Here is a 24,703-nt window from a genome sequence, read left to right as displayed (position 1 = left end):
GGGAGTCAGAACTGACACCTTTTCTCAACAGAGAACTTAAAAGCCAAGGCCCTTGGAGGATCCTTCAGGTAAAGAATGGACTAGAAAACAATTTGTTGACCAAAAGGGGACAATGACAAGGAAGTTTATCTGACTGAGTCCCAGCTGCATGGAACTGTACCCAGAAAAGTCTGTGACCAAAGCACTTCTCCAGAGCCAAGAAGTTAACATAAAGAGCAGTCAGAGTCTGATCGCGGTGCTGGAACACAAGGCCGAGTGACAGACAAAACCTCTCTGGGGACACAAGAGGCAGTAAGACAGATCAGGATACTCACAGCGAAAAACCGCAGATAGGAGCCCACAGCTCCAACCTACGGACACCTAAGAAAATCACCACACATGGTAGCCCACATCCATGACAAGTAGGGCTCTTCAGACTGCTATTATAAAAAGTATAACTTGAGCATTTTTAACAAAGGCAAAATCAAAATGCTAGAAAACTGACATGATCAAAATGTCATCAGAATGACATGATCTTGTTCAACTTGAACAAGAACCCCTTTGAATGTCTAAAATATTTTAAGTATTTAAAACAAAAAATAATAAAACCATTGGGGGGGGGACAATAGTTTTTGGCTTTTGGGATGGGGCCCTGCAGATCTGACAAAAAAAACAGAGTAACAAGAGAAAAACAAATGGAAGCTTATTACTGTGTACATCTCACACACGCACACACAAAATTCAGTGATGAGTAACTCAAGGGGGTGGTCAGAACTTTGGCTTACATAGCGTCTTAACAAAATAATAATAAATTTCAGAGAGAACAAAACAAAACAAAACACCAAACAAGCAACAAAACAGAACTTTGCACTTCTAGGGGTTACAAAGTGTGGGAAGGCAAACACTATATAAGGAACCTGATGGACCAGGTGAGGGCTGGTGAGTAAGGTGTGTTATGCAGGTTTCTCTGGTGCCCTCTCCGGGCTGGTAAGAGCCTAGAGCTGCTTTGGGTGATTCAGAGTAGCCCTGCCCTTCCGGGGCAGGGGGGCGGGGAGGGGCGCGGGGTGAAGGCAGAGAATGTGATTTTGGTCTGTTTTCAACTGTCTCCAGCTCAAAATAATCCTATGTCAAAGTGGCGTATTTCAGGGTGGCATACTCCAAACGCTTTCAATGCTCAATAGAAAATTTAGGAAATATCTAAACTATCTTTCAAAGAGGAAAAAAAATCACTTATGATTCCACCACCCAGAGATACTCGCTTATTAACAGTAGATTTCCTGCCAGTTTTCTAATCTATATAATCCTATATTTAAAACCTATGTAAGATCATAGTTGCGTTGTTTGGCATGTTATCTCTCACGTACTATCTCCATCTGTCTTCTTAGAGCAGACTGAACATAATGAAATCCTTCCTTGATGATTTAAGGACCATCAAGGGCTCTTGGGCATAGGATCGGATGACTGCTTGTGCCGCCCCTTCCCCCCACCCCCGGACCATCCACCTACTGCTTACGCCGGGCCTTCTTTCCACCACCCCTTTTCTAATTATGTGACTTTTAATAAGTGTTCTAAGCAATTAACTGGATAATTAAGCACATTTGAATTGTGACTAAAATAGAATAAATGGGATAAGGCATGGGCCTCCCCAAAAGGCTGCAGTTTAGCAAAGTGAAACCGCTTTTGGCCTAATTTCTGGTCCACCAGTGCTTCGCAGAAAGCAGATCCTGGGGCATGAGGCTGGGGCCTCCAGGCCATCCATCTGTCACAGTTGCTCTGAAGCCACCTTGCTTCTGTGAATTATTACAGTTGTATGAAAATGGAGAAGTAATTTTCCAGGTTGGGGTAGGGGAGACTTTCAGACCCATCTATCTAATTCTGAGCTGCTATTTTCAAAACACAGAGTCAATTTCTCTAGAAGAAACCACAATAAATGAACTGAAAACTATTCAACAGGTCGAAAGATATTTGCCAGAGTATCTGTGCTCAAAGCTCAAAAACTGAAATAACCATGGCGGATATTTCCAACTCACATGACCACTTTGGCCAACTTGACCTGAGGAAGGGAAAGACAGGAGACAGACGGAAGGGCCAACCAAGTGCCCGTCACCAAACTGATTCTGGAAACTGGAAATGTCTGACCTCAGGGCTCCTGACATTGGAAATAATAAATGCCTATTTGTTTAAGTTACTGTGAGTCTACTTATTGTTGTTGTTTTTGTTTTCGCTTCTACCGAAAGTGTTCCAGAAACATAGTCATTGACTCAAGAAACCCCAAGTCTAGTGGTTCAGACAGATTAGATCACAGTGCCCGAAAACAAATTCCGTGGCAGAAGTGGGACACAAAGGGTGCTCCGGGAACATGGAGGAGAGATATCTAAACCACCTGGAAGGTCAGGGAAATTCTCCTAAAGGGAACGACATAGGAACTGGGATTTGAAAGCACCGACTAGATAAAGAGAGGAAGAGAAATGCCAGGAAGAAAACAAATCAGTGAGGCTTAGAAAGTGTGTTGAAGACTTAATGTTCGTGATTGATATGCCTAGCCAATAAATGTGTTTTAAAAAAAAAAAAAATACAAGTACCCTTTTTCCCAACAGTTTACTAGGAAAAGTTTCAGATTTCCAGGAAAGTTGAAGGAACCGCAGGGTGAGTCCATCTCCCCGCCACCCAGATTCCCGGATTTGTGTTTCAGTCCACTTGCTTTACCACAAACCCTGTCAACTGGCGTCTTTCTCCCTACCCATCAATCTGTCTTATTTCTTGCATTTCCATGTAAGCTGTAGCCATCAGTACACTTCATCCTTGCCTTCAGTGTAGACATCCATTTATTTTACAAAGCAATCATATCTACCCCCCACCCCAATCCTGCCTTCACTGATGATTTCAGAACTCTCTCTCTAAGAGGTTTGCAATCCTCCTAAATCACTTCAATGCACTATTTGGGTTCATAGCAAATACATGAAGCTACAACACTGACCTTCCACCAGGGGAATTCGGGTCCATAATACCAAGTCTTGGCATGTTTTTCCCTTTGGGTCAGAGTCTCTTACAGGGGACTTGAGAAACACACCAATGGATGCCCTTCACTATGTCTCTCCCTAGGAGCAGCCAAGTTCTACAGTTAGATTCGTTTTTGTACAAAAAAAAAAAAAAAAAAAATTTAAGTGCTACTCTGTGCCAAGCTGTGGGTCTCTGCCCTTAGAAAACTGAATCCTCTAAGGAAAGTCATACAACTAAAGCATTATAATGTAATTTCCCACATGCAGTGATGAAGATGGCACAAAGTATAAGGGAGAGCACAATGAACTCTGGAAAAAAAGAATCAGGAAAGGCTTCAAAATTGAATAAGAGTTCACTCGGCAAATGGGGGTGATTGAAGGGAGCTTTTCAAGCATAACTGAGAGCACAAGCAAAGGAACAAAGGCATCAAACATCCCAGTGGGTACCAGGTATCACATAACACTGAAGCATAAGGTGAGAAGTGGGGAAGTGGGGGTGGGGAGCATCCAAAGACACACATGTTCACCTATAAACAGACCTAAGATGCCATTTTAAGAAACATACCCTGGAGAAAATGGGAAACCATTGAGGGGTGTGTCCCCCAGCCCAAGTTAGCATGTAAGGCACTGGATCCATAAGAACAAACACACACATTCCCTGGGGCACGTGGGTGGCTCAGTCGGTTAAGTGTCCAATTCTGGCTCAGGTCACACTGCTCATGAGTTCGAGCCCAAAGTTCGGGCTTTGTGCTGACAGCTCAGAGCCTGGAGCCTGCTTCAGATTTTGTGTCTCCCTCTCTCTCTGCCCCTCCCCAACTTGTATTCTCTCTCTTTCTCAAAAATAAATAAACATTAAAAAAAATTTTTTAATTAACACACACACACACACACACACACACACACACACACACACACACATTCCCATACGGAAAAACAAGACACTCCAAACTAAAAGAAGCATCATTCAGATGGTTTGGCAGGGAGCCAAGGGTGAGGAAATGATTTTTCTATGTCATGTCCTATGATACATTAATTTGAGGTAGGGCTCTCTACCACTCAGCATTAATTCAAAGACCAGAACACATTTACTTGAGAAGTAAAGTTTTTAACGCAGATCACAACATATAAATTGCACAAATGTCAGGAAGGAGGGAGAGAGTGGCTTCTAGTGAACCTTAGTCCCATAGGTTAATATAATCATTAGTCTTTTATTAAACTGAGGCTGGGAGAAAATGAGTTGGTAGATAGAGGAAAATGACACCTTGTCTGTATCACAGGAATGTCAAAAAAATCAAATGATTATTTGAAAATGCAGAGAACTCACGCCTCCAGTCCCCCTCATAAAAGTCAAGTGTCCTAGGTAGCACATGTCCACAAAAACACATGGGAAACTCTCAAACACTACCCACGTGCAAAGAATTGCACTTAGCACTTTTTTAGCATAACTTTGAGGTAACCTAGATATTACTAGTAGGCCATAATCATAATACTTGAGTCTCCCAAAATATTATCCATGTCTTTTTCATCCTCTAACAGTCAAAAAAGGAGGACAATCCTAAATCTGGAACAATTTAAGCACCAAAATAATTAAGGACAGTAATGAAACAGACCATTGAAAAGTTAGGAATTTGTGAACTCCTATATGAAATACTAAATAAACAGAAGAGGGAGGGCTCTTGCTTCCAGTAGACCACCAAAGGCAGACTGATAAATAGAGAGGGTGCGTCTGAGTTGGAAAATCCACATGCATATGGAAACAACTTCATATGGAAGTTCATATTCATTCAAACAATTCATATGGAAAATCAACTCTCATAGTAAAGATTGGCTCAGGCCAGAATCGTTAATAGATGCTAAGTCTACTGGGGAGATCTGGATGAGACTATTTGCATGGTCTTAAAGTGCCTCCATACATTACTTATGAAGCAGAATCTGCATTTTAGCAAGCAGAGTGCTATTTAAGTGTCAAGGCAAATCCCGATTATTCATACTACTTCCTGTTACAATCCAAAATAGGAACGATCTGATCTAAATTAGGGCCATGAAGGACTCTTCCCCCAAAAACAGTGCTTTCAAAATATGAAGAAACACAGGAAACAGATGGATTGCAGGGATTGTGAATAGTGAAAGAGTAAAACGCAATGACACCATCTACTCAGTAGACGTCATTTCCATTAGTCTTGAAATTGACATGGACTCTTCTATTCCTTAGCATCTAACTCCAAGTATTAAATAGCTGTAACCAATAAAATGAGGGACTCTACATAGGAGCGTGTCAGTGTGTGTTGACAGCACCTCCCTTCCTGCCCTGAATCCCTAGATCACTGTCATTTTAATGACAACACAAACTTGTGGTGATTGGTACACAGTCTCAAAGGCTCTCCCTGGGGAGAAAGACAGTGTGTCACCAGGACCTGGGATTCTGACCTGTGGTGTCATAGAGGCCTAGAAATGCCCAGAGAATGAATAAAGGAAGGAATGGGGGCACCTGGGTGGCTTAGTCGGTTAAGCGTCCGACTTTCACTTAGGTCATGATCTCGCGGTTCATGGGTTCGAGCCCCGCATCGGGCTCTGTGCTGACTGCCAGCTCAGAGCCTGGAGCCTATTTCAGAGTCTGTTTCTCCCTCTCTCTCTGACCCTCCCCTGCTCATGCTGTCTCTCTCTCTCTCCTAGAAATAAATAAAAATATTAAAAAAAAAAAAAAGGAAGGAATGAATGAGGGAAGAGTCTTAAGAAATAAAAACAAGGACACATTTTAAACAATATTTCAGGACACGCCCCATGCCACACTTCTCTTCAATGTTCCAGTAAGGAAATACTGTCTCCTGAGTGTCCTATTGTGAACACTGATTGTGGAAGGCACATCATTAACGTAGCAGACCTCCCCTGAGGTTCTTTTTATGGCTTAACAATAAATGCTGTTGGCTACAAAAAAACGATAATAATTTAAAAGTACACCCACGTGCACGCACACACACACACTTAGGAGCCAAGATCAATAACGATAGTAACTGCAACGGCCTGAAATACATCAAATTTGTTCATGGTGATACTTTAAATGCAACTTATTAGTCACCTTTGGAGAACCATGAAAATAACGCATTATTTTGAAAATTGGTAAATAAAGGGGAAAAAATTAAAAATGTACCTCGCCTCTCCTCTACAAACTGTACGATAAGGTGACCAAATACAGCTGATCCTTGAACAACAAGGAGAGTTAGGGGGCACTGACCATTCACCCACAGTTGAAACTCTGCATATAACTTCTAACTCTCCCAAAACTGAACCACTAATAACCTACTGGTGACTAGGAGCCTTAGCAATAACATGAACAGTCCACTAACACATGTTTTGTGGGTTGTACATATTCTATACTGCATTGTCACAATAAAGTAAGCTAGAGAAAATAAAACGTTAAGAAAATCATAAGGCAGAGAAAATACATTTACAGTGTGTACTGTATTTATCAAGAAAGATCCACATGTAAGTGGACCCACACAATTCAGACCTGTGATGTTCAAGGGTCACCTGTGACAGATGAAGCAAAGTTTCCTTCACAGAATCTCGTGACAAATCAAGGAACAACAGAATTTGGACTATCACTATTTGGCAATTCCTCGTGGATTAAGAAAATCTGAGCAAACATTACAAAAAAAAAAAAGATAACCTGACATGATGAGCACCTTGAAAAAGGCAAATAACCATCAATGATGTCATCTTGTGAAAGAAGCTTCTATATCCTGATGCATGGGAAACAGAGGAGACAGGGATATGGTGAACAACACACAAATACACCAGCAGCAACACGAAAACCATAGAAAGCTCTATGGAATAAGCCACCCAGTTTCTTCAACAAATAAACTACATGGAGAAAGAGAGAGAGAGAGAGAGAGAGAGGACCTATAAATTATGAGACCTGAGATATATCAAGGGACTGAAACCTAATGGACCTCAGCTTGTACCCTAAACACGTAAGAAAACTGGGGAAAGCCCAACACTGACTGGATTTGATAACTTGAAGGAATTATTTATTTTTAAAAATTTAAAGTAACTTAAATTAACATCATTACAAATGAAGCTAAATGGGGTTTGCTTCAAAGGTAGCACGGAGGTTGGGACACAGATGAAATAAGACTGGCAGACAACTATTAATTGTTGAAGCTGACTGATCAACATAAGGTGGTGTGTTACACATTCTCTGTATTTTCATATGTGTTTGGAAATCTCCACACTTAAAAAGTTAAAAACATAAAAAGTAATGACAGAAATATAGGGGCCTGGGCCCCACTCCCATAGAGATTCCAACATAGGAGCGCAGAGCTCTGACACCTATGTTCTCAGGTTCTCCAGATAAGTCCAGTTCATGCCTCGCTTTGAAAACCAGACTCTACACTCTTTGAGAACGGATTCTGTATTTTGTTAACCACTGTCTCACTATCTATCACAGAAAACATACTTAAATATTAATTGAGTTCATTAACTAACGTCAGAGCCATTGTCTCACCTTAATTCTACAGGCAGAATACTCAGCCGGTTGGCACCATGAGTCTAACTGCAAATGGAATCCTTAGTTGGCCGTCTCACAACTAACACTCTGCTACCACCTTTGTTTTTGCAAGGGCCGTGGTACATTGCCATCTTAAGAAAACGGATTCAACTTTCACAGTCTGATTCAAAATTTTTTGTGAGTTTTAAAAAAAAAAAGTGTGTGTGTATGAGTTTCCTAGTATCTAGACAGTGACGACGACATGTAAGACCATCCTTAGAGACATTTAGTTTAGTTTTCAATCGCTCTCAAGTGAAGGCTTTTCCTCTTCACATCTGCCTCTTGACTACACAGACCCTGCCTCGTACTATCGTCTTCTATCAATCTGCTGTTCTTCAAGTTCAAGTACAATGATTTCCATATATTCACTCTGCTTTTTTATTTATTATTTTCTTAAATAGTTTATTGTCAAATTGGTTTCCATACAACACCCAAAAAGTGCCCTCCTCCATGCCCATCACCCCCCTTCTCCTCTCCCCCACCCCCATCAGCCCTCGGTTTGTTCTCGGCATTCAAGAGTCTCTCATGGTTTGCCTCCCTCCCTCTCCCCCACTATTTTTCCCCTTCTTCTCCCGCTTCTTCCTACGTTAACTTCCTCCTAATCCACCTCTGTGTGCAGACATATGGTATCTGTCCTTCTCTGCCTGACTTATTTTGCTCAGCATAACACCCTCGAATTCCATACTCTGCACTTTTAAAGTCTTCAGAAATAGGGGAGCCCTAAGTAAATGAGAAAGAAAGTTCTTAAAAGATGTGTGCCTTGGGAATGTAGAGAATTTTACCAGATTTGAGACGATATGCTCACTTCAAATAATGAAATACATTTAAAGAATCAAGAAAAGTGATTCTGATTTGAAAATGCATTCTTGGGTTTTCACAGTATTTAACGAAATAGAAACTCTAAAAACCAGGAAAGGGTTTTTTTTTTTAATACTTTACTAAACTCTATCAATATCTACACTTTAATTTTTAGTAAATCAGGTTTGTAAGATTGTTAGTACTTATGGTGCCAACCAGCTGAGTATTCTGCCTGTAGAATTAAGGTGAGACAATGGCTCCAACCTTAGTTAATGAACTCAACCCTTTGCGATCCTAGATTGACTCATCCATAAAAACAAACAGATAAGCCATGTTACATCATAAACTAACTGAGATGCTTAGCTTTGACGGGCACATTCACAGACTGAATTATCACGAGAGCCTCTATGAAGTCTTCCAGCTCTCCTCCAAAATAAAAAAGCAGAAGACCACTTAAAGTATGTTAAGCATGTTAAGAATAACAGGCCCTTTTGGCAAAAGGACATTGGTAAAAAAGGAGTTTAAAAACCTTTTTCACTAAATAACATACAACTTTTTCCAAATACATCACTTAAGGTACTGCCCGCCTAGCACCGGTTTTCTAGAAACTGCTCCCCTCTGCCATCTGCATGGGACAAGGGAGAGGGGTGAGGGAGATAAGACATGCCAGGTCAGACTGTGGCCCCATCCCCTGGGAGAAACTGATCCCGAGGAGGGCACTTGACCCAGGCCAGGGTCTGGGTACAAAACTGAGTGGCTGGGGGCTGGGTGAGGATGGCTACAGCTGGAGCAGGGAGCCCCCAGGAAGAAGGAAGAGAGCAGCAGCCCTGTGGGCCTTTAGATAGTGCACTGCCCTTCCAAAGAGCAGCACCTGCTGATTCCTGGAATTTAGGGATGTCAGACTTCCACTTCTTTAAGAGAGGTCAGGAACTTGGAATTTTATGTGAAACTCCCTTTTTAAATGTTAACAATCAAATCACTTTTTAAAAGCACTGTGAGCAGACAAAGCTCGTCTGTGGGCCACCCATTTTTGCAAATTGGCAGCTATGGTTTTTGCCAAGTTGGGAGAGCCGATCTAGAGCTAGAAAGAGAGACGGAGCCTGCGTGGAAAGGAAACACCGGGACAGTCCCGGCAGCACTCAGGGGGCTTGTTCCAGCTGCTCCTGAGTCCCGGCCGCATCCTCAGCCCCTGACTTGGCGTGGTTTTCCATGTCTCCGCTGTCAGTGAAGTGCGCTGGGGCCCACCCAATAAATCCCCCTTTGCGGTGTGAGCTCGTGTACCTTACGTTTCTATCACTTCCAACCAAGTGAGTCCCAACAGACTGTACATAAAGGCTTTGAAAGTACATATACAGTTCAAGTCCAAGGAATCAGACCCAGGCAGGGCCGGGGGTGTGGGGGAACATAATGACACAAAAATACTTCACTCTGAATGAATAACGCATGAGCTCTACGTATAGCAACTCCAGCTGAAGGCATTTCCAGGGAATTCAAATATTCTGTCCCTTATATGGTTAGAACTCTTGTCCACAGTGAAAGAAACCCCCACTGAAAGTAGCTTAAGCAAAACAATTATGTATCAGCTCGCCTTCTGGTGTGTCCAGGAACAAAGCTGGCTTTGGGGGCTCAGATGGCTTCTCTGCCCCCTATCCCTAGGCTCCACCTCTCCAACCTCATGGCCTACTACTCACCCCTCTGCCCCTTCCCAACCCTGAGCCTTTCTATACTCATCATTCACAAACCCAATTCCTTCTAGAACTTTCCATTTAAAGGTCAGTTCTTCAGAGAGTGAAGGACCCCCACACCTCAAGTAGACCCTCTCTCAGCCTCCATGTCAGCCCCTTGGCTCCCTTCACTGCACTGGTCACAACTTGTAATTCCTTTCTTTTTTGGCTTACATGCTTTTGGCTTATTTCCTCCACGACTATTCAGGCTCCATGAGGCTGGGCGCCAGGCCTGCGCTTTTCCTTCTTACACCCTTGTGCGACAGGAATTTTTCTGTTCTCATCAACCTGAAGGGTCTGGGTAACGTTTACCCCAACTATGGTCATCATAAAAGCTAGAATACAGGGTAAACTTAACACCTGGATCCATCCATATCTTGCTTCCATTACTTACCATCAAAAGCCCAAAAAGTTGAAGCCTTTTGTTCCGCATTTCAAAAGCAAAGTTTGGCAAATAGGTAATGTTAATTTCTACTTTTTTAAGCTTTGTGAATTTGTTACTAAAGACTTTGACTCTCTTAAGGTTGGGGTTTAAGTGTTTATTTGAACTTACTAGGGGGTTCTCACTATTAGTTATGACCCAGGCTCCTTAAAACAGAGATTGCCGGATCGTCAGGTTTCAGAGTCAATAAAAACCGGGAGCTTTAGGGTCTGGTATTTCAATACAAAAATACACCAGAGACACTTTGCTTACACCAGAGACACTCTTTACAAATGAGAACAACCTAGCCCTCGTAAGAATCTCATCATGTCACCCGCTGATTTAAATAGGGAATCCTGAGTGGGCTTAGGATCATCCAAGTGTTATTCGATTTGCAGTGAGTTTGGAGACTGACCAGCTGTCCCATGACTCTGCACTCGCAGAAAGGACCACGAGCCCTTGCCGGGGCAGGCGGAACGTGAATGGTTATGGGACCCGAATAATCTGGACATGGCCCGGAGTACCTGAGCTCAAAGGACTGCGGGTCACATAGCAAAGAGGCTGCATTGGTCAGCTAACAGCCTCTCCACAGGCACCAACTCACTAGCACTACTGCTCAACTTCTGCTACATCTTTTTTTTTTCATGTTTAGTTTTGAGAGAGACAGAGTGCAGGTGGGGGAGAGGCAGAGAGAGAGCGCAACACAGAATCCAAGTTGTCAGCTTAGAGCCCGACGCGGGGCTCGAAACCGGGAACCCGTTGAGATCACGACCTGAGCTGAAGTCGGACACTCAACCGACTGAGCCACCCAGGCGCCCCTCTGCTACATCTTTCTATGAAAGGAAGACACCCAGTCTTGACTGCTCTGTTTGGGAAATTTGTATTTTCTTATTGCTCTTCATTGAATAGGGCATTCCAGGAGTGACAGTCCTGGCGAGAAACAACTGAAGTCACCACGGTTCTCTGAGGACAGGCTTTCAGTACCCTCAGCCTTGCCTGCACATACTAACTTAAAGAAGGAAACTCCATTTTCCCTTCCCTTGGACAACTGCTATTGTCATTAGCACCGGGGGAGAGAATATTTTTGTACTGTCATACATGTATGACTCAGTTTCCATGTCCAAAAAAGTAAGGAAGTTGAATTAAATGATCTAAGTTCCTTTCCAATCTTTTGCTGGTTTTTTTTTCCTGCCACAAAATCTGCAAAACAACTTAAAGTGCTGCTACTGAGTGCCGAAGGAAATCTGTTTTAGGTATGCCCGCTCCCTGATGAATATCTCTTTATATGTTCTCCCGCCAACAAAACAAAACATACCCCATGACTAAACTAACAAAACCCAGCTAAAGTCACTAAAACAAAACCCAGAAAGCTCTGAAGTCGCTCATCACACACATTCTGTTTGCAGTCTGTCCCCTTATGTGCATGTTATTCTTTCTGCCAGGATTAACCTTCTTCCTGATCAGGGTCACCTAGAATTTAACACTCAGCCAGAACATTCCTGCCACCACCTTCCTGGATCTCGCCCAGCAGCGCTGACCCTCCCTGAGTAGGCCCCTCTGCCTGTCAATATACCTACGTTTGCACTGAAATAAACTGCTAATTTCCTCTTAGATGAGGTCTGTCTTTTCCACCACACAGAGAGCGGCGCATTCGTCTTTGTGTGTCCAGCGTGCCTGGTACTTCGGAGAAGCTCAGGACTTGATAGATAACAGAAAAACAAGTTCTCCGTTGGGGCTGAGAGGTCCGTTCTCCAGAGGATAGTGGTAACTGGTAAACTTTGAAAGGTTCATTCATTTATATGATGACTTTCCTGAAGCAACGAAATAGTGGCAGGTAATTTGCAAGCTCTGTGTTTTTTGTTTTTGTTTAAGCATACAGCTATTTCTGAAATAAAGTCCTCTCCCCCCAGTGGAAGCTGGGGGATTTCACTGGCCTTGGAGAGGTCTACCGATGTAACCAGACTCCAGTTCCTTCCACCTGCAAAAGCAGCCTCGGACACATTAGCACCACCGCATGTCTCAGCAGCTGAAGGTCAAATCTGGAAGTAGCATACGTGTCGTGTTCTGAATTACTTACCCCAAACCGATCCTGTTTCGAGACGTACTGCTACCATTTTCACTTCTACGGCATCTACTGGTGTCTCGCACACACTCAAACAGAGCTTGTAGAACTTGCTAGGTCACTTAACCAGTCTGTCGCTAGAAGGGCAACCCCAGCAGTCTGGCTTCAGAGCCCACACTCGGAGCCACGCCCCTGGGCTGCTCCAACAGCGGATTGGGGTCGGGTGGGGAAGACCTTCCAACACAGGGGGAAACACTGGAATTGTTGTCACTGACACAGAACTGTGGATCAGAAAGCTCATTAAGGAGAGAGAGGCCCAGGCGACCACAGCACAAGTTCAAGGAGGAAATACCCAACAGAAAGCAGTTATTATACACCCCAAACACCCGAAAGCAGGGACTTGCACAGATTTGTATGCCCGTGTTCACAGCAGCACTATTCACAACAGTCAAAAGTGAAAGTGACCCAAGTGTCTGCTGATGAATGAATGGAAAACAAAAATGTGGTGCATCATTACAGTGGAATACTATCCAGTCTTCAAAGGGAACTTAATTCTCACAAAAATGAAAGCTACAATACGGATAAACCTTGAAGACATTGGGCTAAGTGACATAAGCCAGACACGAAAGGACAAATACTGTATGATTCCATTTATACAAGGTACCTAGAGTAGTCAATTCATAGAGATGGAAAGTGGAACAGTCGTTTCCAGGGGCCAGGGAAGAAGATGGCAGTTAGTGTTTTATGAGCACAGACTTGCAGAATGAAATGATTAAAAATGTTTTGGAGGGGCGCCTGGGTGGCTCAGTCAGTTAAGCATCTGACTCGATTTTAGCTCAGGTCATGCTCTCACAGTCCATGGGTCTGAGCCCTGCATAGGGCTCCATGCTGACAGCGTGGAGGGCACTTGAGATTCTATCTCCCTCCCCTCTCTCTCTGCCCCTCCTTGCTCATGCACATGCACACTCTCTCTAAATAAGTGAATAAACATTTAAAAATTAAAAAAAGAACTATAAAAATGTTTTGGAGATGGATAGTGGTGATGACTGCACAACACTGTGAATGTATTTAATGCCATAGGACTACACACTTTATAAAAATTACTAAGGGGCACCTGGGTGGCTCCATCGGTTAAACCTCTGACTTTGGCTCAGGTCATGATCTCCTAGTCTGTGAGTTCAAGCCCCACGTCGGGCTCTGTGCTGACGCCTAGAGCCTGGAGGCTGCTTTGATTCTGTGTCTCTCTTTCTCCCTCTACCCTTCCCTGCTTGTGTTCTGTCTCTGTCTCAGAAATAAACATTAAAAATTTTTTTTAATCACTAAAATGACAGAGAAGTGTCTGGCTGGCTGTCGGTAGAGCATATGACTCGATCCTGGGGTCGTGAGTTTAAGCCCCACATTGGGTGTAGACTTTCCTTTTAAAATAATTGCTAAAATGACAGGTCTTATGTAAATCTTACCACAATGTTTTAATTTTAAAAATTTTATTTATTTTTGAAAGAGAGAGAGACAGAAAGCGAGCAGGGGAGGGGAAGAGAGAGGGAGACACAGAGTCCGAAGCAGGCTCCAGGCTCCAAGTGTCAGCACAGAGCCCAACACAGGGCTCGAACCCACAAACCATGAGATCATGAGCCGAAGTCGGATGCTTAACTGACTGAGCCACCCAGGCTCCACAATGTTTTAAAGTAGTTATATACCAAATACAGTGTGAGAAAAAACATTCAACTTGGAAGTTTGGAGCCTATCAGTGGGAAGCTAACACCCTTAGTTAAGTTACTTTCCTCGGCCTCGGTCTCGTCCATAAAACGCACAGGGTGTCTGTATCCTGGGGTTTTTAACATTCCGTCAGAAAATACCTGGCTTCGAGTAAGCACTTTACTGATCTTTGAACATCATTCTGATATTCTAGAAAGTTCTGAGAAAGAAACTGGCCTACCAGCCAAACCTATTTGACGGCAGAATAAACTGCCTGTCCTTAAAGAAGGACGAGAAGGGGGGAGACGTCTTTGCCAAGACTGAGTCCTCTCTGCCAGCGGAGGTGACACCTTCCCAGAACACCACTAGGAGGGGAGAGGACCGGGTCAGATAGGACCGGGCGAGCCACTCCACCGCCCCCTGCCCCACCCGTCTCTCGTCTCTCCGGGAACCGGAGAGGAACAACAGGACCGCAGCCGGCCTCTGACATGACTCCTCTCCCCCAGCACCAAGCAACTCTTTAAGAGACTCCCCCCTCCCCCACACCTCTTCCAATAAGCTCCCGCTAGCTTTTTGCTGTCCCTGAGACTTTGGTGTGCCCTGGGGACGCTCCATCTGAAGCAGATGCGGTCTTCCGCTCCCACCATGCGCCTCAGGGCCAGGAAGCAGTAAGTGTGCTTCCTCCCTCCCACTGTCACTTCCAGTAGAGGACATTCTTCCTCTTGCAAAAACCCTGTATCTTCGAGGCTTGGGCAATCCGCTCCCCCCCCCCGCCTTGCTGCCCTCAGGTCATCTGTGGACAATGCCGTCACTGCCCTCAGTGGTATTTACTTCTGGTTCACAGACTTCCTTTCTACCCCCCTCTCCTGTTACCCCCTCAGTGACTCCTGTGTGCATTCAGACAACCTGCCACAGAGCCCGGCCTCTCCCCAGTCCTTGACCCCCTCTTCTCCGAAATCCAAGTTTCCTTCCTCCTACCTACCACTGCCGTGCTCACGCCCTTCATCCTCAGCAGAAAGGGCCAGTCTCCTCCATCCCCCAGCTCGGCCTCCTCCCTCCCAGCTCGCTTGCTTAAATACACACTACCTCACCGCTACCACCACAGTTCCCTGCCTGATGGCTGCTGGCAAGCCCTGGCCTCTGGCACTTTCTAGAGTGTGTTACCTCCCCCCGGGCGCCACCTCCCTCCTTCAGGAGCTTAGATCTCATGAAAGCCCACTTGCTGGTGCTATCCGCCCTGGCCCCTTTCGCTCCTTTCCAGCCCCAGCCTCTGGCGCATCAACGCTGCCGGAGAGGGAGAGAGACCCGTGCAGCCAGCCTCGGGAAACTTCGCAATAAATGCACTTAGGATCTAAACCCAGGAGTGGGCATCCACTGTACACTGCCTAGAAATTTGACTGACTCTCCCCTATGCCCTCCCCGAGCTCACACTCTACCTTCTTTTGCCCAAACACAAGCCATCAGGCACAAACCGCCTCTTTGCTCCTGCACCAAATCTACAGACCCCCTGGCATCCATGCCCGCCTCCTCCCCGTCTCCCGCGGCATGAACAGCACACTCCTGCTCTTAGCAAAGCCAAGTACCCCACACAGGCTTTGGGCTCCACACGCCCCCTACCCCCACGCGTCCCATCCCTCTGCCCAGGAACGGCATTCCTGCCATTTACCATTCCTGCCACGATCCCCTTTGTCCTGCGCGTCATTCGCCAGTCTTCACCTCTGCAGGGGATCATCCCCAACAGCACACAGAAGCTACTACTTTATCTTCATCATAAACACACACACACACTCACACACACACACACACACACCGCCCCTTTGATGGCCATATGTCCCTCCCAGCTAGTGACACAATCGGCCTGTAGCCCTGGTTATCTCTCCCAATGCTTCTCAAACTTTCAACTACCTGGGAGTCCTGTTAAGATGCATATTCTGATTCCGCAGGTCTAGGGGGAGCCCGAGCCTACCAACCCCCGGATGGACGAAGCTCCAGGCCCAAGGACCCCGCCCCGTATGACAAGGCTCTGCGTCTCCTTCCCCCCCTACTTCATTTACAAAACCCCTTCCAGGGTGGCCCCTTCCCCGAACATAACTTCTCCACACTGGGCTGGTCAGGGTCTTGCACAAACCCCACATTGCAAACTCCAATAAAAACCGTTCTCTTTCTCCTCCCCCACACCCTCCCCCTGTCGCCGAAGAACATGTGGCAACTGTGAGCGAGTGAAGGCTGCCTGGAAAAGGGAAGGGGTGGCAGGCGATTCAAAGATCCCACTTGGCATCTCCCTCTGGGTCCTGTCCCTTCTGGCCTCTAGAGCACCACACTCTCCCCCGGGGCTAGCTGCTTCTCTGTCGCCTCTGTCAAGCATCGTAGGCCAGGCCTTCCTCCTCTACCTGGCTCCTAAATGTCAGTCCCCCTCAGAGCTCTGGCCTCCACATCTCCCCTCCCTTTTGGTGACCTCATCCATTCCTGCAGTGCTACGCGGCGGCCGCTCCCAAACTTTTAAAATGCTGCCTGGGCCATTCTCCTGACCTCCAGACTCCTGTCCCTCTGCCAAACCGCCACCTCCCCCCACGTGGCTGTCCTGTGAGAATCTCAAACTTAACATTCCCAAAATAGAACTTCCTTCCCTGCTTCAAATCTCTTGCTTCTTCACTATTCCCCGCCTAGAAGATGCTCAGGTAACTCATTGCGCCCACGTTATTACTAAAGCCAACAACCTGAGACTTATCTGCGGTTCCCCTTGACTCTGCCCCAACTCAGTCCATGACCAATTCTCCAAAACCCACATCAAATCCATCCACTCCTTCCATCTCCTCTGCCGCACACACACCAGGCCCAGGCAACCATCGCCGAACAGCCGTGACCTCCTAAATGACTCATCACGGCCACCTTAGCCCCTCTTCAATCTATCGTTCACACAGCCCCTACTGTGAATTTTCCAAAAGCGCAGGTAACAGTGGGCATAAAGCTCTCTACTGGCTCTGGCGCACCACGGATAAAATCCAAACCCGCTATCCACCACGGCCTATGAGCCCCTCCGCCAACCTCGTCCCCAGCCAGCTTGGCGGTCTTTCAGCTCCACAAATATGCCGAGTGCCTTCCCACCTAGGATTCCTTTTGCTTGCTCTGCTCCCTTGTTGGGTTGCTTTTAGGGAGACCGGAAGCAAGAGGAAGCAAGCGATAGACAGTCAAGTGACTGAAGAAGACCTTGTGGCTGCCCGGAGCGGAGAGAGAGAGAGGCAGGCTCTGTCTGAGATGATGCTGCGCTGGAAAGGAAAGGGCCAGATCATCTGAGCCCCCGCAGGCCCAGCAGGTCAGAGATTTTAGACTTTCCAGCGAGGGCAATGGAAGGCCACGGAACTGATGCAGGCAAATGGGTGACAAAATTGAGACCGGCATGTTGAAAAGATCAGTCTAGCGAAAATGCGGAAAAATAGAGGGGCCAAGGGCAGATGCGGGACACACAGCAGGCTGGACCAGAGACAACGTGGCCTACAGGTTGGCAGAGGATATGGGGAAAGGAGGCAGACTGTACAAGTATTTAGGAGGCTGTGACGCTGTGATTTATAAGAAGTGCAGACCTGCTCCTTCAGGTGGCCAAATATCTCTCTCATATACACGTGGTCTTCCTCCAGTTTCCATCTCACGGCTCCCCAAAGCCCTGGGGCCTCCTGAACGCTCAGAGCAACGGGAGCACCTTCTGCTGTGATATTTAAGTCTCATGTCCTCAGTTCCTGAAAAGCTTCAGAGCCACAAAGGCGAAATGGGTGTTCTGTTATCCACGACAAGATCTGTCCACCACGGCTAGGTCTGTGCTAATGAGGTGGCCTTTAGAACACCTGAGCACGGGCACTGGTGGCCAGAGGCACCAACCTTTCAGTTTGCGACCGACATGTGAAGTGCAGTGTGGTCCTGGGGGCCAGGCCCTTCATCTGTGGAATGTGCTGCTGTTCCCGGGGAGGCTGTGCCAGAACGGAGTTGAAATGTAGACACCCAGCTGGTGTCAGAGAATCACACAGCGGTGGGGGGAAACCACACGCACACTCCACCTTGGAACTGGGTCCGGAGCCCCTTTTGAAGTTAAAAAATGGCAGAACGTAATGAAGGAAAATATATAATTTTAGATTTTTCAAAAAGGCTTAACACACAAGTATGAGTAGAGGTCCCACACTGACTAAGTCCACCACTGATAACAGGATCAGCTAATCCACACTGGATGCCAGTCTGCCAGTCCTTTCCTGTTGTTACTGGCTGATTGGGGTGGAAGGAAGGAGGGTGACTCCGGGAGAGGTAGGATGACAGAAAAGAAAGATACTAGCTCATAAATTAGGGCAGCGGATGGGAAAAGGGCCAAAACGGGAAGAAAGGAAATGCCAGCTTTGCTGAGTTTCCAGTCTGCCTCATGACCACTCAAGCAACCTTGAACTGGGCCAGGCTGGACAAAAGCCATTCCCACCACACCTCATTTTCTGAAGTTACAACTTAATATGATTCGTGAAAAGCCTCTTTCTAAGTATGCTTTGTGCAAAGGATATTTGTTATATGAAAATACTAGAGTCACGGAGGTTTTCGAGCTATTAGGGAACTTAGAAATCATGGAATCAGGCTTTAGGCTCAGGATTCCTCTTCTCTCTACCTACAGAAACTTCAGGAAGATTTCATCTAGAAGCTAAAAGAATAAAGTCTTTCCATCCAGGTGGATAAGTAAAAGGTGTCAGGTTTTAAAAAGAGAAATGAAAAATTGCTGGCCAAATACATATTGCCCAAAGATTTATAATACTTGGGGGAGAGGGCCAGGGATTACACTCTCCAAGATTTCTTTATTTTATTTTTTTAAATTGCTTTAATGTTTTTATTTATTTCTGAGAGAGAGAGACAGAGACAGAGCATGAGCAGGGGAGGGGCAGAGAGAGGGAGACACAATCTGAAACAGGCTCCAGGCTCTGAGCTGTCAGCACACAGCCCAATGCGGGGCTCGAACCCACAAACTGTGAGATCATGACCTGAGCCGAAGTCAGAAGCTCAACCGACTAAGCCACCCAGGCACCCCTCTCCAAGATTTCTTTAGCTCCTTTGCCAGTGAATTTTATTTTTAAAAATACACAGATGATTAATGACTAATTTTAAGCTGTTCATCAAGGAGATCATTTTGGCAATATTTTTTTTTTCTTCACCAATTTGTCTTAGGGTTAAAAAAAAAACCTCAACTGTTCCATTTGGTTTAGGGATCAGCAAGATTTAAATTTCTAATTTCCAAAGCTAGTGCATATTTGGCTAATTAATTCTAGCATCTGACAATGAAGAACCAGAAGAAAGAACATAACGTTAAAAGTAAAATATTAAAAGTTTCTAAAATGGTAAAAACTCTGGCTGCATTTTATTCTATCACACATACTTCAGGAAGCATATGAAACAAAGATGTGCTCAATAATGTCTGGTCTAAACCTTTAAAAGGAAATTTGGTAGCCTCCACGAGTGTCCAGGGTCCTCAAGCTCCCTGTGTATAGTCCCCTCCCACATTGTACCAGGAAGTGAGGGTATGCCTGTCACCTCCAAGATTAGACACAAAGGCATCACGCTCTCCATCTTGACTGTCCTCTCTCTCTGCCTTTCAGATCACTTGTTCTGGGGAGAGACTTAGTCACCGCATTGTGAAGAGTCCTATGAAGAAGGGCCCATGGTAGAGGCACTGAAGCTTCAAGTCAGCAGCCAGGTGGGTGAGCCATCGGGGAAGGGGATTCCCCAACCCCAGTCGAGCCATCAGATGACTACAACCTCCAAAGAGACTCGAGCCGGAAGCACCCAGCCAAGCTGCACCCAGATTCCTGAATTTCAGAAACTGTATGAGACAATAAACATCTATTGCTCTAAGCTATTACATTTGGGATGATTTATTATACCGCAGTAGAAAATTCATTCAAGACGGATGAACTCTAGAGGTAGCCAACCACACAGGGCCAAACCACTATATTTCCTTCAACTCATGCCATATACTAAGTAAAATTACACTGCCTAATTTAATTGTCTAAAGTAAAATTACAATATCCTAATTGGGATCAGATTTCACTTAATATTTTCCACATCAATTCCCAATCTCTGTGGGCCTCAAGTACACTATGTATACCTGAGCAAAAGCAACAATGACAACAATGTATCAGCAATTATCACTGAATTGCATCATTCTCTGCATTTAGATTTCAATTTTTTCAAAAAGCACAAACTCCCCAAAGGTCATCTACGACCACCACAGGGAGCACTCACAAAAAGTTCACTTTTTTTCTTTTAGAGTAACATAAACTTGAAATGCTTTCCCTCTTTTTTTAATTTTTTTTTTTACATTTATTTATTTTTTAGAGACAGAGCACGAGTGGAGGAGAGGCTGAGAGAGAAGGAGACACAGAATCTGAAGCAGGCTCCAGGCTCTGAGCAAAAGTTCAGCACAGAGCCCGATGCGGGGCTCAAATCCATATGCCGCGAGATCATGAACTGAGCCGAAGCCTGACGCTCAACTGACTGAACCACCCAGGCGCCCCAATACCTTCCCTCTTTGACTTTCCGTGTCCACATTCTCATCATGTTTCTCCCCACTCTCACTCGTCCAAAAGCTCATATACCTTCTTGCCTACTGGGTTCTCGTTTTGGAAGTCTCTAAGAATAGGTACATATATACACCCATATTTGGATTCCTAAGTAACCTAGAGAACTGAGAGCCAGCTCATGGTCAAATCTCCAAGGTCAGGTACGTATCTGGTATTGGTTAGATCAGTGGGTGAGTGCCAAGGGGACAGCAGATGCTCTATAAAATGTTCATTTCCCACCTCTTCCTTCCCACCTCCCCCATGATTAGGAAGGATTGCATTTCCCCTGGGATTCTGTTCTCTTTGATTCGGACTTCTCAGCAACATGCATGCACTCGAAAAAAAACAAATTTCAAGGGTCTTGCCTTTATCTAACAGCAGGGGCTATTTGTTCAGAAGCAACTGGGACCAGGGAAAGGTGGGACACTTGCCTTATCAACTCGAGACAAATTACCATGGGCACTTCAGACGAGTTCACCAAGATCTCTTCCAGAAACTGCAGCTCTACGTGGTTAAACCTTCTCCACAAGTAGCTCTCAGAAAAGGCCTCCAACAATGTCTCTAACTTTCATAACTTTCATGAGTGGAGAAGGATTTAGTAACTGAATGCAAAGAGGCATTGTGGGATTGGGCGATGGGGTACAAAGGATTACCTCAACTCTGGTTTACAAATTTCCAGAGTCTCCAGCCATCTCCAGCCAAGGCAAGAATTCAGAACGTTTCTACTTCTTCCACCTTTCACCAACACCTGTTTCGATCTTATTTGACATTTTAATTCTTGTCTCCCTACCTCTGTGTCTGGGTCCCGTATTCATAAAGTCCTTGCCAAGATCTCAGACAGCCACTGTTTCCAATGGGAAATACCATGAATAGAAAAGGAAGTTAAGACTCAGATGTGGTCAGAAGAACCCAGTCTAGGGGTCAGGACTAAAACCACACAGAAGGAATGTATATCCCTGTCGTTATTCGCACCTTAACTCCATTCCACCCCCACTACCAAACAGAACACCTTAAACATTCCTAATTTCATGTACTCCTAACAGGCGGCATGACGATTTACCACCTTCTTACTGCCGAGGACTCTCCAGGACACAGAGGTGAAAAGTCATGTTCAAGATCCCACCACTAATAAAGTTTCAAAACCAGCATCACACCTAGGTCTTCACACTCTGCCCTCCTCTTCTTCCCGATATTCAACGCCACCTCCCCAGTCATTCTCTTTCTGAGAACTTCCACGTTCTAATTCCGCTGCTCCGGGATTCAGGAACATTGCCTTCACCTGTTTTGAGCTCTGACATCCAAGAATCTTCGTTGCTCTGCTGAACGTAGGTCATGTGCCCATCTAAAAGAAATGCTACACTCTCTGGCAATGGGTTGCCCACTATCCATCCCCAAAACTTAAAAAAGAAATAAGGTTAAAAGCTAGGCCAAAGCAGAAAGTTTCCTGACGTCACAGGGGACGCAAATGAAACCATCAGCCAAGTCTCTTTCATGGGCAAATCTAAACATTTTTTTTTTAATGTTTATTTTTGAAAGAGGGGGCCAGAGGGGCAGAGAGAGGGAGACACAGAATCTTAAGCAGGCTCCTGGCTCTGAGCTGTCAGCACTGCTGCCCCACTCAGGGCTTGAACTCACAGACTGTGAGTTCATGACCTGAACTGAAGTCTGATGCTTAACCACCGAACCACCAGGGCAATTCTAACGCAGTCCACCAGACGCAAGAACTTCTCCCCAGAAGGCTCACCTGAGAACAATACCAAAGCTCCAATGTTTCCAAAATTCATCTGTTACGTTAGCACAGAAAGGACACTGCTCAAACAAGCAGCCTGGGCACAGCTATCTCTGCCACTAGCAGTTCCCAACCCACCGGGACACGTATAACCTTATCCGTGGATAAGAGGCCCACGTGGAAGCCTGGTCCACCACACAGTTAAGTCCGCGGTGCTTCCTATTAGAAGTCGCGGTCGGTCGATGGCAGTCCTACTATCAGAAAGGAACTGACGCGGGGTGGGGGCAAAGAAAGAACTTTACGCTCACTTGGAAGACAGGACCAAAAACAGACCAAACAGCTTTTGGAACACGGCCCCGGGTCCAAGTTCTTAAGGTTCTAGTAAGTTTTTGCAACATTTATTATAGCTCTTACCCTGCCCACAAAGGCGACTAAGGGACTGAGGAAGTGGACCATCCTCGGGCTGGAGGCCCGAAAGGGCAGGAAGTGGAAGCAGAGGCCATTTGTGGGAAAAGGGAAGGAGCGGCGAAAAGGGAGGGGCTGGGGCTCTGCCCCCATTTCCTCAGCCCCGGGCCGGGTCTGGGAAGCCGGGAGGCTTTCTCCAGGGGACCTGCCGGGGCCCCAAGGGGCCGACAACCCCGTGTCGCCCTCCGCCTCCCTCCCCAGCCTACGCGCAGGGCGCGGGGGCAGGCGGTCACCGAGCGCAGGACGGCGCACCCGACTTCCCCGGCCCGCGCCCCACCCCGCCCGGAGAGGGGCCTGTCGAGGCACGGGCACCCTTACCTGGGACCTGTCCCGCGCCGCCTCGGCCGTCCGCACCGACCCCGCCGCTCTTAAACCTGCCCCGCCCTCTCCTTCGCCTCCTCCCGGGGCCGGACCCCAGCAGTCCCCTGCCGATTTGTCATTGAGCAGCCCTGGCTCGCTTCCCTACCCCGGGCGCGCCCCCGGCGTCACCTAGGCAACCCCACCTCCCGAGAGAGCGCGCTTTCCTTCCGCTCCCGCCCGCCCCCTGGAGGCCGCGCCCACTAAGAGCATACCAGCCAATCCGAAGCGGGTCTCGGAGGCTGGGGAGGAGGCTTTGCCAATGAGATGCCGCCTCAGCCGGGAGGGGCGGGTTCGGCCCGCCTGCCCCGCCCACCCCTACTTCCTCCTCCTTTCGCCGGGCGGCTGGCCGGACTCGCTGCGCGTGACCGCGGCTGCAGTGGAGGAGTCGAGCTGGTCTGGGGACTCTGGGCGTGGGCGGGTGGAGGGCGCTCCAGTCGTAGATTTAGGTCAGAGTGAGGCCAAACTAGTGGAAAGCAAAAGGGAAAAGCGGACCGATATAGAAAAAGCAAAATTGCGCTGCAGCGCGGGAGTGTCTTAAGTTCCAAGCTGCTGCCGGACTCCGTCCTGGGGACATCTGAGACAGCGGGACCTCTGCCTGCCGCCACGACTCGCTTGGCTAAATGACATCCCATTAGCAGCAATGGAGCTACTTGCCCAATGCCTAGCAACAACTTGATCCAGATCACATACAAGGGTCAGAATCCTAAACCCAGCTTCCCGGAGGCAGGAAGTGCAGTGGGCAAGCTTTCTTCACCCACAACCTGCCCCCCTCCCGCCGCGTTGTCCTTCGAATACAGGGAACTCGTAATTTTTTATCCAAACAGGGCTTAACCTCGGGTTGATTTTCCTGACTATCTGCCCCTCCCTAGAGCTGAATCCTCTTCAACCCCCCTCAGCAGGATGTGTGGCCCCACTGCCGCCTACACAAACCTCACAGCAGGTCACATTGTATCACAATTGTTTAAATGCTCTCCCCGTACAATCTCTAGGAATGGAAACTCTTGTTCAAGTTGATATCCACAGCAGCTAGCTAATTCTTTCCTTGTTAATAATTATACATTAGGATACATGTGTATTTTATGAGAGGTTTTATGCCTTGATGAGATTGCTATGTAAAAGCAACTAACACATACAGGCCCTCTACCAACCACTGTGTCAAAAGGCACAGAAGCTTTACCTTAGTCTTCAGTAACAGGCTTACAAAAAAACATTTAACTCGAAGAATATCCTAGTGTCATACTATCTTAAATATTCTGTTTTATCTTTCTCATACACATTAAAGACTTATTGCATGCTAAGCATATGAGAGAAACACTGCCAGATACTATAAGGGAGAAGGAAGGAGGG

The 24,703-nt window shown here is 46.4% G+C and overlaps 1 protein-coding gene across 3 annotated transcripts in view; it reads right to left on the bottom strand.

Moving 5' to 3' along the window:
- The window catches only part of RALB (RAS like proto-oncogene B), a 46,996-nt gene extending 23,553 nt beyond the window's left edge, over positions 1–23,443 (bottom strand). The window contains exon 1 of one of the 3 annotated variants that reach the window (XM_039234870.1): positions 23,315–23,443. The gene's annotated coding sequence lies outside the window, so the exon portion shown is untranslated. Of the gene's footprint in view, positions 1–15,206; positions 15,232–15,890; positions 15,998–23,314 lie in introns of those variants that run through there. The other 2 variants (XM_039234869.1, XM_039234871.1) reach the window with 2 other exon arrangements.
- Between the last annotated feature and the right edge of the window lie 1,260 nt (positions 23,444–24,703).

This window comes from Hyaena hyaena, unplaced genomic scaffold (assembly GCF_003009895.1).
Source record: "Hyaena hyaena isolate Hyena2069 unplaced genomic scaffold, ASM300989v1 scaffold_91, whole genome shotgun sequence".
Taxonomy (NCBI): Eukaryota; Metazoa; Chordata; class Mammalia; order Carnivora; family Hyaenidae; genus Hyaena; species Hyaena hyaena.
The sequence above is the reverse complement of the archived record's forward strand: the minus strand, read 5'-3'. Positions and strand labels throughout refer to the sequence as shown.